We start from the raw sequence: 18536 nt of genomic DNA, 5'->3' as shown, positions 1-18536 counted from the left end.
ACTTCTCGAGTTCAGGAAGGACTCGACGAGTCGGTAAACTGCACTCGACGAGTCGAGTCAACATGGATTGTTGACTTTGACTGTGGACTTTGACTTTGACCAAGAGTTGACCAGTTGACTTCTGAGGGTATTCTGGTAATTTGGAGATTTATGAAAAAGGGTTTTATGGTAACTATAGGTGGTGGAGTTCGTGTTGGTGATCCGGGAGTTGAGCTTTCTAGTTTCAGACGACAGTTGCAAGGTAAGTTTTCCTCACTATACTCAAGGGTCTAAGGCACCAAGGCCGACCCTTTGGATTATTATATGGTTATATTATGCTAGTATGATCTGTTAGATCGGTATCCTAGAGGGTAGGATAATATTATATGATATGGGGTATGATCTGTTAGATTGGCATCCTGGTAGATAGGATGGTGTTATGTGCTATGTGGTAAGATCCGCTAGATCAAGTATTGTCTATAGACTGTTATGTGATTATCTATTATATGTGCACATATTTGTTTGACGGTTGAGGCTTATCTGCTTGGTGCGAAGGCCAATAGACCTGGGCATTCCAACCTGTAGGTTGTGGGCCGTGAGTATTCCATCCCGAGGATGATTGGACTCAGAGTATGTAGGCATTCCAACCTGTTGGTTGTGGGTCTGGTGTATTCCAACCTGATGGTTGATTGGACCCATAATGTGTTGGCAATCCAACCAGTTGGTTGTGGGCCTGGGGTATTCCAACCCGATGGTTGATTGGACCCACAGTATGCTGTTATGATCCTATGTGTATTGTTGCGGGTATGGGTATTTTGGGGGAACTCACTATGCTCTCGGGCTTACAGTTTCAGTTTATTCTTTCAGGTACCTCAGGGGATCGAGGCAAGGCGAAGGCGTGATCGTACAGCTCCTCATGTTTTGTCTATGTTTCTGGGAAAACTCTGATATTATGCATTTTGAAAACAAAGTTGTAATGATTTTGAATGGTTTGAAATGTTTTTAAAAGTTTAAATTGGTTTGAATTTTTGGGTGTAACAAGTTGGTATCAGAGCCTTGGTTTGAGTGAATTGGAGGAACATGCGTGTAACTCCAGTCTCAAATCAAGGAAAGGATTTTCAAAACGATTTCTTTAAAAAAGTTTTCAAAATAAGTAAAGGAGGATGCGGGATGTACGATAAGCCAGAGCCAGTAAGTAGCCCTAAAATACCATACAGTTAATTGATATGTTAGAACAGCATGCTAGTGCTAGGCTAGGGGTCTTCAGGAATTGCATGATAGAATTGCCTGATTGTATGATGCCTGATAGCCTAGGGTTTCCCTTATATGAAATTGACATCATTACTGTAGTTGCTTAGTGTATGCATCACGACCGTACATAATTAAGATCTTATAGCCTAAGAATGTTTGATTTAGCCTTATGTTCTATTCTTGTTTGATTGGGAGCTTAGGGTAGGATTGGATATTCGAAAGTCTATAGGGTCTAGCGTTATGTATGACTGGCATACACTAGGGCTGCCGGGGTTGGTGGAAGTTTCATGGATGGGTGAGTTGTAGGGGACCGGTAGATCAGCTGTGAGACGGTTAGCCTTCCTCTAGGAGTGAGGATTGAGTGTTCTCTATGATATGTATGTTGTTAGGGTGTTGTGGTGATACTTGAGACAAATATGGGTAGGTGTGGAAGGTAGTATGGGCCCGTACTACTGAAAGCACAGGACCCATACGCGTAGCAAGGAAGTCACAACCCCTAGGGATTAGTCGGGAGTTGGTTCCCAGTTACCTATGCGGATTGTCTGATATCTTCCTGTTATGTTTCAGAATGGCAGTTACGAGGCGATTCACGCCGGGGTCTGGATCAGGATCAGGACAGGGTGATCAGGAGGCCCCAGTGGCACCTGAGGCTATCGGCCAGGAGGGGCCAATGTTGACAGAGGATCGGGTCAGGGAGATCATCCGCGAGGAGGTGATCGAGATTGTCTGGGGTCATATTCCGGAGTTGTTCGGGACTATTAAGTCCGCTATGATGGAGTATTTCAACGACAGATATGCAACCCTCGTTGAGACAGCTGCCGCTGCAGCCACCGCGGCTGTAACAACGACGAGAGGGGGAGCGGGGCGAGTTTTTCAGTACAGGAACTTCGATAACACGAAGCCCCCTACTTTTGATGGGACGCAGGATCCCATCAAGGCTATGAAGTGGATCTTGGATGTGGAGGGGTGTTTCTTCACCTGCTCGTGTCCTACTGACCAGAAGGTCAGGTGTGCTCTGAACCTGCTAAGGTCCGAGGCCAAGGACTGGTGGAGACTTGTGACTGGGTCGTACACTGATGACCAGAGAGCTGCTGTTGCTTGGGAGCAGTTCAGAGACATGTTCCGCGCCCGTTACATTCCGCGGGTCGAGCGGGAGCTTTTAACACAAGAGTTTCTGAGTTTGAGACAGGATGGGGAGTCGGTGACGGAGATCACCCGTATGTTCACTGAGAGGGCGATGTTTTGCCCGGAGTTTGCTTCCGAGCAGGCTTAGATGACCCGTTATCTGAGCATGCTCAAGACTGACATCCGTCAGTTTGTGTCTACCCAGCGATGTGATACACTTCTGGAGTTGCAGGAGGCCGCTAGACGGCGTGAGTTGGAGATTGAGCTGCAGTTGAGGGAGCAGCGGCAGGCCCCGACACACTCACAGCCGGCGCCATAGCGGGTCCAAGACCGCTGATACGAGGATTGGGGGACAGCCAGGTCGCACTTGTGGGAAGTGTGGGAAGGCTCATTCAGGGATGTGCCGGACAGGGAGTGGGTGCCACCGATGTGGCAAGCAGGGCCATTTGGCCAGGGATTGCAGGCAGCCGACTCCGACTTCCGGAGTCAGGCTTTGCTATCATTGTGAGCAGGTGGGCCTTATGAAGGCCCAGTGTCCTCTACTAGCCGCCAAGCCGGCGCAGGCTCCAGCGCCGACTACCTTGAGGATCACGGATGGGAGACCAGTCAGGGCAAAGCCTCCGAAGGCTTAGGGTCGTGCTTTCCAGTTGACCGCAGAGGAGGCCAGGGCAGCGCCAGATGTGGTTGCCGGTATGTTTCTCCCCTCTATCTCAGTTATTATAATTGTTTTATGCTTATCTGTTGTAATAGTGATTAGGTACGTTTTTAGTGAACTCTTTGCCTGCTTTGATTTTATTTGACTCGGGGGCGAGTCGGTCTTTCGTATCTCAGTCATTTAGTAGCGAGTTCAGTGTGCCAGTGGGCGAGTTAGAGTGTCCGTTGCGAGTGTCTATCGCCAACGAACACGGGGTTTCTGCTTCTTCGGTTTATCGAGGGTGTGATTTGGAGATTTTCGGGGTGTCCTTCCCGATAGATTTGATTCTGATTCCCATGGGGGAGGTGTGCGTGATTGTAGGCATGGATTGGCTCAGTCGGTTCGGTACTATGATTGATTGTGAGGGCCAGCGAGTGGTAGTTCGAACCCCAAGTGGGGGAGAACTGACTCTATATGGTGAGGGCACCAGAGTGGGATCAGGGTTTTGTTCAGCTGCCAGGGCTCGGCAGTACATTCAGCACGGGTGTGCGGGTTATCTAGCGTATGTGGTAGATACGCGGGCCAGGGATCAAATTTCGGTTTCTGATGTACCGGTAGTCAGGGAGTTTGCAGATGTGTTTCCGGAGGAGTTGTCGGGGATACCTCCGGAGAGGCAGGTCGAGTTCAGGATCGACCTGGTGCCAAGTGCGGCCCCTATCGCTAAGGCGCCGTACCGATTGGCACCACCAGAGATGCAGAAGCTGTCATCACAACTACAGGAACTGCTAGACAAACAGTTCATTCGTCCAAGCAGTTCTCCATAGGGAGCACCGATTCTTTTTGTCCGGAAGAAGGACGGTTCGTACCGGATATGCATTGACTACCGGGAGTTGAATAAATTAACGATGAAGAACCGTTACCCACTCCCGAGGATAGACGACCTCTTCGATCAGTTGCAGGGTGCATCTTGGTTTTCCAAGATAGACTTGAGGTCTGGGTATCATTAGGTCAGGGTCAGAGAGGAGGATGTGGAGAAGACCGCGTTCCGAACTCGTTATGGACATTACGAGTTCGTGGTGATGCCGTTTGGGCTCACCAACGCGCCAACGGTGTTCATGGACCTGATGAATCGGGTCTGTAGACCGATACTCGATCACTCGGTCATAATGTTTATAGATGATATCTTGGTGTATTCCAAGACCCGAGAGCAGCATGAGGAGCATCTGCGGGAGTTGTTGGGAGTTCTGAGAGGAGAACGGCTGTACGCCAAGTTCTCAAAGTGTGAGTTTTGGCTACGAGAGGTCCAATTCCTCGGACATCTCATTAACCAAGAGGGGATTTTGGTCGATCCGGCCAAAATCGAGGCGGTTATGCAGTGGGAGGTTCCGAAATCTCCCTCAGACATCGGGAGCTCTTTGGGATTGGCAGGGTACTACCGGAGATTCATACAACTTCTCCAAGATTGCGATACCCCTCACTCGTCTGACGAGGAAGGGGGTGGATTTCTGGTGGGGCCCTGAGCAGCAGAGGGCGTTTGAGACCCTCCGACAGCGGTTGTGCGAGGCCCCAGTCTTGACACTCCCGGAAGGAGTTGAGGATTTTGTGGTGTTCTGTGATGCATCCATCACAGGGTTAGGGGCGATCCTCATGCAGAAAGGACGAGTGATAGCTTATGCGTCGCGACAATTGAAGCCGCATGAGACAAGATACCCTACGCATGACTTGTGGTTGGAGGCGGTGGTATTCGCCCTCAAGATATGGAGACATTACCTTTATGGGGTCCGCTGTACCATTTACACGGATCACAAGAGCTTGAGACATATCATGGATCAGCCGAACCTGAACATGAGACAGCGCAGGTGGCTAGATGTAGGCAAGGACTACGATTGCGAGATCCTTTACCACCCTGGTAAAGCGAACGTGGTTGCGGATGCTTTGAGCCGCAAGTCAGCTGGGTCTTCCACCCCAGCAGTATGTTTGAGGTTATCAGTGGACTCCCCGCTTGTGAGTCTGATCATAGATGCCCAGGTTGAGGGCATGCGACCGGAGAATTGGAAGCTGGAGAGGATCAAGGGTGAGAATACACGGTTTGAGCAGGATAGTCGGGGATTATTGACCCGATGCGGTCGAGTTTAGGTTCCGATGTCTGGCGGGGTTAGGCAGACGGTTATGGAGGAGGCTCATAAGTCTAATTTCTCTATTCACCCGGGGGCCACCAAGATGTTTCGGGATTTGAGTTTGAGCTATTGGTGGCCGTGAATGAAGCGAGAAATCGCTTGGTACGTCGAGAGGTGCTTGACCTGTAGGATGGTCAAGGCCGAGCATCAGAGGCCGCATGGCAAGCTGCAGCCCTTGGAGATCCCCATGTGGAAATGGGAACAAATCACGATGGATTTTATTACCAAGTTGCCAAGGACGGCGAAGGGGTTTGATGCTATATGGGTCATCGTGGATCGATTGACCAAGAGTGCTCATTTCTTGGCCATACGGGAGAGCTCATCGGCCGAGAAATTGGCCGACGTGTACGTTCTCGAGATCGTGTCTCGCTATGGGGTTCCCGTTTCCATTGTCTCTGATCGGGATGTTTGGTTTACCTCCCGCTTCTGGCAGAAGTTTCACGAGGAGCTGGGCACACGGTTGCACTTCAGCACAGCCTTCCATCCGCAGACTGATGGTCAGAGCGAGCGGACCATTCAGACCCTCGAGGATATGTTGAGGGCGTGTATCATCGATTTCGGTGGGAGCTGGGATTCCCACCTACCGCTTGTAGAGTTCGCCTACAACAACAACTATCATTCTAGCATTGGCGCCCCGTCATTCGAGCTGTTGTATGGGCGGAGATGTCGCACCCCGGTTTGTTGGGGTGAGGTTGGTCACAGGGTGATGGGTCGGACGGAGGTGGTCTTGCAGACTACCGAGAAGATTCAGCAGGTTAGACAGCAGCTGCAGATCGCTCAGAGTGGGCAGAAGAGTTACGCTGACCGACGTCGATCCGAGTTAGAGTTTCAGGTCGGTGACATGGTACTCCTGAAGGTCTCGCCCTGGAAGGGTGTGATCCGCTTCAGGAAGAGGGGAAAATTGGGTCCCCGATATATTGGACCGTTCAGGATCATTGCTAGGGTTGGCAAGGTGGCTTACATGCTAGAGCTGCCGGAGGAGCTTAGTCGGATCCACAGTACTTTCCACGTTTCGCAGTTGCGAAAGTGCATTGTGGACCCGGAGGCAGTGGTGCCACTGGATGACATTCAGGTTGATGAGCGCCTGAATTATATTGAGAGGCCGATTGCCGTTTTAGAAAGGAAAGTGAAGGTACTGCGCAACAAGGAGGTTCCGTTGGTAAAGATACAATGGGAGCATCGGAGGGGATCCGAGTGGACATGGGAGTCGGAGGCTGAGATGCGGGAGCATTACCCGGAGTTATTCGCTACAGCTGACTTCGAGGACGAAGTCTAAGTCAAGTGGGGGAGAATTGTAACATCCCGACCGTCAGGTATTATTAATATTTTCCTTTTAGACTTCACGTTGAAGGTCTACTAGACGAGTTGGCGCTATGACTCGTCGAGTAGCAGCGGGTTGGTCCGCGTGTTTTAGTGACCTACTCGCCGAGTCCAATAGCGGACTCGACGAGTAGGAGCTGGCAGATGAAACCCTAAATTTCGGGGGTTTGCACCCTATTTAAGGATCACTTATCCCCCCTTAGCCTCTCTTACTGCTCCCCTCGAATTCAGAAACCCTAATTCGTGTTGTTCTCTATATTGGTGTGCTTCTTAGCTTGGAAGGGGGATTTGGTGAGGAAAGGTTTGAAGACCAAGAAGTTTTGAACAAGGAACAGCTGGGGATCTGAAGTCTACCTCAGTTTATCATCCATTTGGAGGTATCAAGTCATCACCTTGAGCTTCTTCTAGTTAAACCCCCTTTCTATATTGAGTTTTGGGACCATTTTGGGCATTTGGTGTTGCATTTCGAGTGATAAACCAAGATCTGAAGTTGCAACTTCAGATCTAGGCTCATCTTGGCCCTTATCATCATAAAGTCTCAGTCTTTAGCATTTTGGTGAAGCTCTTTTGCCTAGAACCCCTTCTTTAGCTTGTTTTAGGTCATTTTCACCTTGCATGCACGTAAAGTTTGCAACTTTACGTGATAAACATGCCTTGGGAAGCTGGATCTACAATATGGAGCCTCAGCATGGCTTAAAAACCATCTGTATGGATGAAGGATTGAAGGGACTCGGCGAGTTGCAAGGTCGACTCGGCGAGTCATATGAAGATGGGCATGAACTCGACGAGTTGATGAACAACTCAGCGAGTCCGTTGAAGATTGCCTTGAACTCGGCGAGTCGTTCAAAGACTCGGCGAGTCGGCTAGGGTTTCTCCCAATTCTTGGACATGTATGAACTCGGCGAGTTAAAGGGGAACTCGACGAGCCAATCAAGGATTTCACGACTTCTCGAGTTCAGGAAGGACTCGACGAGTCGGTGAACTGCACTCGACGAGTCGAGTCAACATGGACTGTTGACTTTGACTGTGGACTTTGACTTTGACTAAGAGTTGACCAGTTGACTTATGAGGGTATTCTGGTAATTTGGAGATTTATGAAAAAGGGTTTTATGGTAACTATAGGTGGTGGAGTTCGTGTTGGTGATCCGAGAGTTGAGCTTTCTAGTTTCAGACGACAGTTGCAAGGTGAGTTTTCCTCACTATACTCAAGGGTCTAAGGCACCAAGGCCGGCCCTTTGGATTATTATATGGTTATGTTATGCTAGTATGATTTGTTAGATCGGTATCCAAGTGGGTAGGATAATATTATATGATATGGGGTATGATCTGTTAGATTGGCATCCTGGTAGATAGGACGGTGTTATGTGCTATGTGGTAAGATCTGTTAGATCAAGTATTGTCTATAGACTGTTATGTGATTATCTATTATATGTGCACATATTTGTTTGGCGGTTGAGGCTTATCTGCTTGGTGCGAAGGCCAATAGACCTGGGCATTCCAACCTGTAGGTTGTGGGCCGTGAGTATTCCATCCCGAGGATGATTGGACTCAGAGTATGTAGGCATTCCAACCTGTTGGTTGTGGGTCTGGGGTATTCCAACCTGATGGTTGATTGGACCCATAGTGTGTTGGCAATCCAACCTGTTGGTTGTGGGCTTGGGGTATTCCAACCCGATGGTTGATTGGACCCATAGTATGCTGTTATGATCCTATGTGTATTGTTGCGGGTATGGGTATTTTGGGGGAACTCACTAAGCTCTCGGGTTTACAGTTTCAGTTTATTGTTTCAGGTGCCTCAGGGGATCGCGGCAAGGCGAAGGCGTGATCGTACAGCTCCTCATGTTTTGTCTATGTTTCTGGGAAAACTCTGATATTATGCATTTTGAAAACAAAGTTGTAATGATTTTTAATGGTTTGAAATGTTTTTAAAAGTTTAAATTGGTTTGAATTTTTTGGGTGTAACAGATATGCTATTTTTGGTACGATTTCTTCAGATCTGATACCGTCACCATCACCATCATCGTTGAAGATGGCTACACGTCGACGAACGTCGTCACCGGCCGTATAACTACACCGATAATGCTGACTCCGAAATGTTTTTCGCTTTAGATCTAGAACCACCACTAAAAACGACCTTTAGTGAGGATCCACCTCTCCCTTGCTTCGTCTCCACTTTCTTGCAGACATGTGGTTTATGTTTTGTCAAGTTTTTCTGACAACTGACTACACCGGAGCAAATATGAAGCCAAAAAGTGTTGTTGTGGTCATATTTGACGACAAATAACAAAAACTCGCATTCTCCGGTGGCAGGTGGTGGTTCCACTGCCTTCTGAAGTTTTATGGTATGATCTGACTCCTGTTGGTGGTTGGTGGTGGTTCTACCATTGCCGCCTCCCTTATTTGCTTTCTATCTTTTTTATTTTTGAAAACTGATTTCTAAAAATAACATGCACACAATGTGTTTGATAAAATGCATCAATGAAAAGGATTTACGTTTGAAGTTGTGAATGAGTATTTGAACTAGTTTATTAAGTTTCGTGGATGTCTGAACTAATCTTTTATGTTGTGAATGGGTGTGTAAAGTAATATTTTAAACAGTGAATTATAAAAACTAGATAATTAAACTGTGATTTTTTATTTAATCCGGATATGATTATTATAGCATAGCATAGTAAGAGCTTCATTTAATGATGCTAGCAGGAAAAAAACTGTAAAATATTGTATTAAGTTGTGAATATACTGTATTAAGTTATGAATTTTGTAAATTAAGTTGTGAATAGACTGAATTAAATTATAAATAGACTAAATTAAAATACGAAATTGCAATATTAAATTGTAATTTTATATAACTTTTATGTTAAATTATGAACGAATGAATTAAGTATCCAAATAATATTGTATATTTTTCCTTTTATCTCCCAGAATGTTGTTGGTTGTAACAGAAATTTTAAATAGACTGAATTAAACTATGAATAAACTGAATAAAATGGTGAACTTACTATATTAAATTATATACAATACACACTTTAAACTATGAATTGTGTATTAAACTATGAATTTATTATATTAAAAGGTGAATTTTATATATTAAATTATGAATTTATTGTATTAAGTTGTAAATTGATTGTATTAAGTTGTGAACTGACTGTATGAAACTATGAATTGTATTAAGCTGTGACTTTTTTTTAAACTTTTTTTTTATAAATTTTGTGTTAAATTATGAATTACTTATGTATGACTTTTGTATTAATTTTCTTGTAAATATACTTATTTTTTGTGTTGTATAAATATATACGAATATAATAGTTTTATAGATGTTTTACATTAAACTATAAACAAGTGAATTAATATATTTATTAACCTATGAGTTTAGTATTTAATCTATCAATACATTATTTTATATACATACAGATCTAATTTGGAAGGAATGATGGTTGCAACGGTGACACATGTGTTTGGTGGCCAGGTGTTGTTGCGGGTGGTGATGGTAGAGTTTGAGTTTGACATCTTTGGATTTTTTAATTATTGTAAAATTGATTGTATTAAATTATGAATTTGTGTATTAAACTATAAATTGATTGTATTAGATTATAATATATATATATATATATATATATATATATATATATATATATATATATATATATTGTGTTAAAATATGAATGAAAATATTAAATTATAAAAATTACGAATTTGTCATTTTCTTACCAAAAAAAGAGAAAAAATTAGGATTTTATATGTTTAATAAAAATTCATATGTTCAGTAACTATTTAGAGTTCTTAATCTTTTTTGTAAGTATTCTGATTTTGACATGCTTGGAAATTTTAGGAACCAATGGCCAAGTCTAAGAAGCTCTCCTGTATCGTCTTCTTCATCTGTCATACTTGGATCTTTTGGCACAATTTCATATAATTTTTGGTTAAAGTTGTTATTTTATTATGTTACAATACATAAAAAAGCTGCAGCTTGGAGGTGGATCGTAAGGTTTTTAAAATACAATGCCTCAACAGGGAAAAAAAACATGAAAGTACAATGTCATAAAGTTTGTAACATCTACATAAAGTGTCTTCCCTTAATGTTACATAGTTTACATACCATTAGAGCCTATCTAATCTTTTTGAGTAAATTACACGAATGGTCCTTATAGTTTGAAGTAATTTGCATGTTAGGTCCCTGACTTATTTTTTTAACTTGGATAATCCCTACAGTTTGATTTTGTTTCAGATATAGTCCTTATCCAATCTGAAATGACATTTATACCCTTTATTACTTTTATTATTATTATTATCTTATTAAAAAAATATTTATTAAGAAATAAATACACAGTTCCCACACCCAAACCTATCATCCTCTTCTTGTCGCCCCTATGATCCTGTCATCTTCTCCAACCACCACGTTGCCGGAAAACTCGACCAATAAACACATTGTTTTCTCTGGTAAGCTTGTATTTATCTCATGGATGGTAAAAACAAAGCCAAAATCTAAATACATAATTAAGAACAAACCCAAAAAGTGAAAAGTGAAGGATAAATATCTAGATCCTATAATAAACCATGTATCAAAGCTAAGACAACCAATTTTACCGAAACCCAAATAAAACCTACAAAATCGATGTTCAACTCAAATGCCTAATCAATTTTCTAACAACCTAAGCATGTATAACAATCTATGAATCAAACACATGTTTAAACCACAAATTAAGTTATTAGTTGCATCAGAGAAGAATATCGGATCTGCATATATGGTTGTGATGTGGTGTGTGACATCCCCATTTTCACGGCCAGAAAAGACCGATTTTGTTTATGATTTGTTTAAAAATCAGAGTAACATTTTAAATAAAAGTGTTGCGGAATTTGTTCCCAAAATAAAATATGATAAAGATTTATCAAAGCATTTCCGTATAAATGTATTTCATTAAAAAGCTCGGGATGTCATGTTCGATACAGATCAAAAGCATAAACAGTACAATATAAGCCTTACTACATGTATTCATATCTACAGGCCTATATCTGTAATCTCTCATCCCAAACATCATATCTATGCTCGTGCACCACTACCTGTAATACAAGAAACTGAGTGGGTCAGGCTTGGGAGCCTGGTGAGCACATAGGGTTTTCAACCCACAATAAATAAGTTTATTAATTTCATCAACCAACAATAACCCGATTACTCGTTCCCGTTATCCTCACTTTACGTCTCTAAACACCTATCATAAGGGACCTAGCCTAAGGATCATCATCGGGATGGACACTACTGCTAAGGGGGTTCCTCAGCAATAAATGTACTAAAGGCAACCATGAGGGGGATGAAGTACACCGGTGAACACATCGTTCACAAACACCTACAGGTTGCGAGCCTGCTAGCGTTCCACTGGACTGTTTAGAAGAGTCTGTGGTTGTCATCCATACTCCGCTAGATGACAGAATCAACAACAACAACATCGAGGCCTCTCATCATTTTATCACACATCGTCTATTACATCTACCCATGTTTTACCCCAACATTTTTGTAGATATAAAATACATATACAGTTTAAATAATTTAAAACATGTATAAAAATCTTTCATCAGCATAGACAACAAGTATTCAGACAATATGCCCACATAACACGTAATTTATATTAAATACTTCATATCTATGTGTAAGATGAAAGTGACTATGCACTCACCTGAAAAGATGGTGACTCTGCACTCGGACAACGCTTCATTACTCTTAAAACAATTTTCCTCGACAAAACAGCGAGTTTTTATTAAAAATTGGGCTTCGCTGGAGCAGCGTTTCCGAGCCGAAAGCTTTTCTTCTCGGAGCCGTCGGGCGCTCCGGGGCTTCCTACTCGTGCTAGGGAGGTTCCCTAGACTTGGGAGGGGTTTAGGGAGGCTAGAGAGAAGTTAGAGAGATAAAGAAAGGCTTATGGTGTGAAGAAAATATGAATAGTTCACCCTTTATTTATAGGGATTTTATAGTAAAGTAGCCCCTAAGTTTCGTCTGTATCTTCCGCGTACGAGCTCCGTTTTCTACGTTCTTTATATCCACGCGTTGATATTTACGAGTACTACGACTTTCATTTAGACCCTGTCGGCTAATTCTCCTTCTATCTCAGATTTACAAAAACTATATCGTATTTATCGCGCATGAAGAGTAGCGACTAAGCTTGGTCCATATCTTTCGCATACAAGCTCCGTTTCCGACGTTATTTATATCCACGCGTTGGTATTTACGAGTACTACAACTTTCATTTAGACCTCGTTGGCTAATTCTCATTCTATCTCGGATTTACAAAACTGTATCGAATTCGCCACGCTCGAAAAGTAGAGACTAAGCTTCGTCCATAACTTTCGCATACGAGCTCCGTTTTTGACGTTATTTATACCCACGCGTTGGTAAAAATAAAATCTACAACTTTCCTTTTTACTCCGTCGGCTAATTCTCGACCGATCTTAACTTTAACAGTAGGAGGTGATTACACTGTTAAATGTCTGCGTAAAATTCATAACTTTTACATACGGACTCCGTTTTCGTCTATCTTTTTGTCGTTGAGTTCCTATTAATGAGATCTTCAACTCTCATTTAGGTCGCGTAAGCCAAAAATCGCTCGAACTAAAATTCGAGTTTCTGGCTGTGCACTGCTATGTTGAATCTTAGAAAAATCATAACTTCCTCATACGAAGTCAGATTTGGGCGCTCTTTATATCCCCGAAATCCTTGTTTCGACCACCACCACTTTATGTAAAGATATCGGGTTTATCTCACACTTTAATTTTGACGCTTATTTTTATTCTTTATTAATTATACCTTTATAATTAAGTATAAAGCACATAAATTCACATAATTCACATAATACTCAAATAATTCATTTTTATTACTTCAAAAAGAGTTACAATAGTTGACCTAGACTATTACATCATCTATTAACGCTTAGCCCCGAAACCCGGACGTTACATGGTGGTTGTTGTGGGAGGGCTTTGCGACAAATATATCTTTAGTGCATCATCTCCATTTGAGCTTTAGGGTTAACTGAAATCACAGTCAATTCGCCACCAAGCACCAACCAATACCCTCTGGGAACCTAAGATGAACTTCGATTGAAAACAAAAATCAAACCTCTGGTCTCCGGCAGGAAAGAAAGCATAAAACCAAACGTCGCTATACAAATTCGATTTGAGTTTCTACTCGCGAGTTGCTTCAATTTTTGTCTTGCTAAATACTCCCTTCGATTTCCTCGAGCTTCTTCTAGATGTGGAGAAGAAAGGGCGCCGTTTGCAGCCATTTCAGTTAAGGGATTTGCATCTATGGAACTTAAGATGATATTGGGGGTACATCTCGACGATCAAGACATTTGGTGGAGGACGACGTCGGTGGTGGAGTGCTCGGTGGCTTACCGGAGAGCAAGAGGTTTGCTAGTGTGTGCAGTATGTGTTTTAGGGTTGTCTGGTCAAGAAGGAAGAGGGCATGGACGTGGGGTAGGGATAGGTGATGGGCTTTTTTTCCTTTTAATTTTTTTAAAATTATAAATAACAAAATAAATTGAAAATTAATTAAAAATAATAAGAAAGGGTAAAATAGTCTTTTTATGGTTGATAGGGATCAAATACGTAATAAAAACATATTATAGGGATGACCCGAGTTAAAAAAATAAGTTAGGGACCAAATATACAAATTACACCAAACCACAGGGACCATTTACGTAATTTACTCAATCTTTTTAATGCCCAATCACAAGAGAAGTTATGGACTTATGGTTGACCATGTGGAAACTTCTCTTGGTTACACATAAGTAAGAATTACAATTGCAAACTTTAACATGCCATATTTTCTTAATGACATAACTTCTCTATTTTTGCATATGCCGTTGATTTTCACTTCACAATATAAATACCATGGTTCTTATATGTTTATCTATACATGAATTGTCTATCTACTTGTCGATCCCTCTATGCATCAAGGCTTGGAAAAACATCATTCGAACATGTGACTGATTTTTTATTCTTGATGTTATTTTGATTAGGCAATATACTTTAGTTTTACCCATTATAACAATACACTAACTTTCTTATCCATAATAGCAATTTACTTCCGGCATATTCTTCCCCCCAATATCCACTTTAACTAAAACATCACTCCATCCGCGGGTCGTGCTTAGCACGGGCCATAAAACTTCACTACTATATATATATATATATATATATATATATATATATATATATATATATATAAACGATGGTTCTTAGATTTTGAACAAAGTGGGTGGTATATGCAGCTTAAGAATTAAGGAGAGATTTTTTTATGGATTTATGAAGATTTTTGAATGCTCCGTATCAACATGACAACATTTGAGAAGAAACTATTTTCCTTGTGGGTTGGTTTTTGGCGGCTAAGCATCTCCACCATCTTAAAAAAAATGTGTGTATATATATATATATATATATATATATATATATATATATATATATATATATATATATATATATATAGAGAGAGAGAGAGAGAGAGAGAGAGAGAGAGAGAGTTAAGTTCAAATAAGAACACTAAATAAAATGAGAACGCGAGAACACCATTTGTATGCTATTATTCTTCTTTGAATTTAATATGTATAATATTGTAGTCATTACAATGTTAATATATTCAATTTTATATTGCTATTCTACTATAAATATATATATATATATATATATATATATATATATATATATATATATATGTAATAATTTAGTAAATTTTAATGTGAATGTTAATATGTGATTGTTTATATATTAATGTCATAAAGTTGTACATACAAAATTTTAATGTTAATATTAATGTGTGATTGTTCATATATTTGTTGATGAATCATGTCATAGCGTTGTATATACAAAATTCATAGCAGAATAATAATATAAAGTAGTGTTCTCACGTTTTCACTTTATTTAGTGTTCTCATATATATATATATATATATATATATATATATATATATAGAGAGAGAGAGAGAGAGAGAGAGAGAGATAGGTTCATGTGTTTAATGTATATATTGTGTTATTGTATGCATAATTATGGGACAGTCATTCTTAAGGGGTATTAATGTAATCTTAATATATAATTTATATTTTTCCGAGTTAATTAAATGTTGATTGATATCAATCAAATTCCTAAATATCTGGTTATTAAATATGGATCTTATCAACAAAAATATTATATATATATATATATATATATATATATATATATATATATATATATATATATATATATATATATATATATATATATATATATATGCATCATATACGTTTTATTCGATTGCAGATTCATCGTTCATCATTTTAATATCTTTTCTCTTATTCTGATATTTCTTTAATGGAGGTATGTTGTTCGTCCACGTTTTTATTTTTATAGTGTTGACTAATCGTTTTTCATATGCATACTCAGTTTTGTTATATTCATAGTTGATATTAATTTTTAATCAGATTCATATCATATTTGTTCTTATGATATTTCATTGATGAAATTCAGTTTTGTGTTTTTCAGAACAAAGATAATATTGATAACAATAACAAGGACTTTTCTGATAACAATGGTCGGAATGTCAAACAATCCCAAGTGAATCAAGATCGGAACTAAGAAGATGTGGGATTTGTTTTGGTCTTGGTCATGATAGGAGGAACTGTCCTCAAGCAAGGGTCAAGAGAGAGTAAATGTTATTTCGTCAAGATATTTTAAGATTTGAATAATGTTTTCAATTTAGTCTTATCGGATTTTATGGAGTTTTATTTCAGTATAATAAAGATATGGATTCATGAATTTTAAGGGTTTATCCTTGTAAGTTTATGTTTTCATTCAATTAATATTAATAATTTTCATTTTGAGTTTGATTAAAATTCCATACATTTTGTTATTTATCATATGCCTACAAATATGTTGTTGTAAATGTATTTTTGTTGTCATATTTTTATAGAATAATTCGTAAATTGTGTTATACATAATGTTATATGTAAACATTCTGTTAGAACGATGGTTATAAAAAGTATTAGAAAGTAAATGTTGATTACAATAAACAGAATAAACAAAAACACAATTTATTGTTTGTTTTTTTAATTCATTTTGTTTTTCTATTCGTATAGAATAAGTGTTCACAAATTCGTCTTAATTAATGATTAATCAAAGATTCCGTTAGAATTATTATTATCAAATTCTTTCAGAATGTTAATTTGTAGTGAATATACATATCAAACATGATCAAACTACATTTAGTGTAATTCTTATTACATATATTCTTACAGAACAAAACTGTGGTATAATGAGACCGTGGTATAATTATGTCTCTGTTAAGTTGTATTAGAATATAAAGAACAAATGTGTGGAAAATAATTTTTTTGTAAATATTGTTAATATTCTCAAAGAATAACAGTTTGGTATATACATTGATTTCTTAGTATATGCGTTTATTCCATAATAAATCAGTAATCATTTGTAAATTCATACAAAATATTTTTTTTTCAAGTTTGCTGAATAAATTAATTAAAAGTCTAATTTAAAACGCAGGATGTTTCGAAGTCTTATCTATGAAATTTATTATATTTGGAATATGAATCTGTCAAATATTTAGAATATCATGATGAATAATACGATTTTGTGTTGATTCTTATCTTTACAATGTTTCTAAAAATTAAAAAAAATAAATAATCGATAATAATGAATGCAGATATCACGCCTTTTTAGTTACATATCAATTACACGATTTTTCCTTTTTTAATATATACTGATTTGGCTCAAAGAACTGATATTCTCTTTCACGGGTGTTGATCTGGTACGATAGTTCCTTCTCAAATTTGTTTGCCTTGTAGTATCAACGTTAACTGGCTCTGGATCAGGTTCTGCAACAACTAATCAATCAAATGATGAAAGTCAATTAATAGTAATTTTCAATTTAAGCAGCTATAATTAAATATATATGTCCAATATCAGTACTGTATATGTTTTCATTCTATAAGAATGCAACACAAATCCATACTCTGTTTCTATGAGAATTAATCCTCAATAGTATTACAATTAAAGTAAATCAGTCAAACTCACAGCAATAAAAAAAAACAATCAATTACTTACTAGCAATTAGCAGATTAACCAGTCACACTTCAATCTATATAACCCCTATACACACTTAACATGTTCCCATTCTTTAAGAATATAAACACGAAACCTTACTTTTATTCTATGAGAATAAGATTCATTTAATATATACAAATGAAGTAAACCATCAAAATCACAGGATTAAAACTACAAATAAAAAAATATTTATTTCTTCAAAAAAACAAAAAAAAATATAAAAATTCAACAGTATCTTCAAAAATTCTACAAGAACATCAAACACATGACAGTTTTATGAAAGTTTTTAAAAACTTAACTGAAAATTCTTAAAAAAATTCAAACACAAACAACACTACCAACCCTAAAAGAAAAGATTTTAAATATGTTCATATTCTGGAAGAATGCATTTCATATAAACTTTACAAAACCACAAAGCATTCTATCAGAATATCATCCTAACTGAATTCTAACAAAACCCGACAACATATTACCAAAAAAAAAATAGTATTTTTTCGCTTTTAAAACACATAACATAATAAACAATCACAAACCCTTTTTTGCAAAACATCTCTCGCATATCTGTTAAAATCCAAAAATTGTATCGGGTTTTAAATCCCCAATTTCATAAAACCCTAATAAGAAAATACCCCCTTTTTAAACTATTTCGTTCTATTTTACTTAAACCAACTAAAAAACCACATGCAAATACTTCATTGGTAGAACATTCCAAAAGAATACTGTGTATTCAAACGATTAACTTAAAAAAAACTTATAAAAAAAAGATTACCTATAGGCGGAGCGACGAAATCATCATCGTCTTCATCTAGATTCAACACTGTTTCTTGTGTGTTCTTAAATTTCGATTTGAAAGAAGTCGTCCTTGTACTCCTCATTGCACTGCAATTTCTTTTACTTCGAACGATCACAACGCAATTTCTGTGAATAATCTTCAAGAATCAATCACTTTATATAACATATACAACAGAATC

The sequence above is a fragment of the Lactuca virosa genome, chromosome 1 (assembly GCF_052849685.1).
Source record: "Lactuca virosa cultivar CGN04683 chromosome 1, Lactuca_virosa_CGN04683_v6, whole genome shotgun sequence".
In the NCBI taxonomy this organism is placed as follows: domain Eukaryota; kingdom Viridiplantae; phylum Streptophyta; class Magnoliopsida; order Asterales; family Asteraceae; genus Lactuca; species Lactuca virosa.
The sequence above is the reverse complement of the archived record's forward strand: the minus strand, read 5'-3'. Positions refer to the sequence as shown.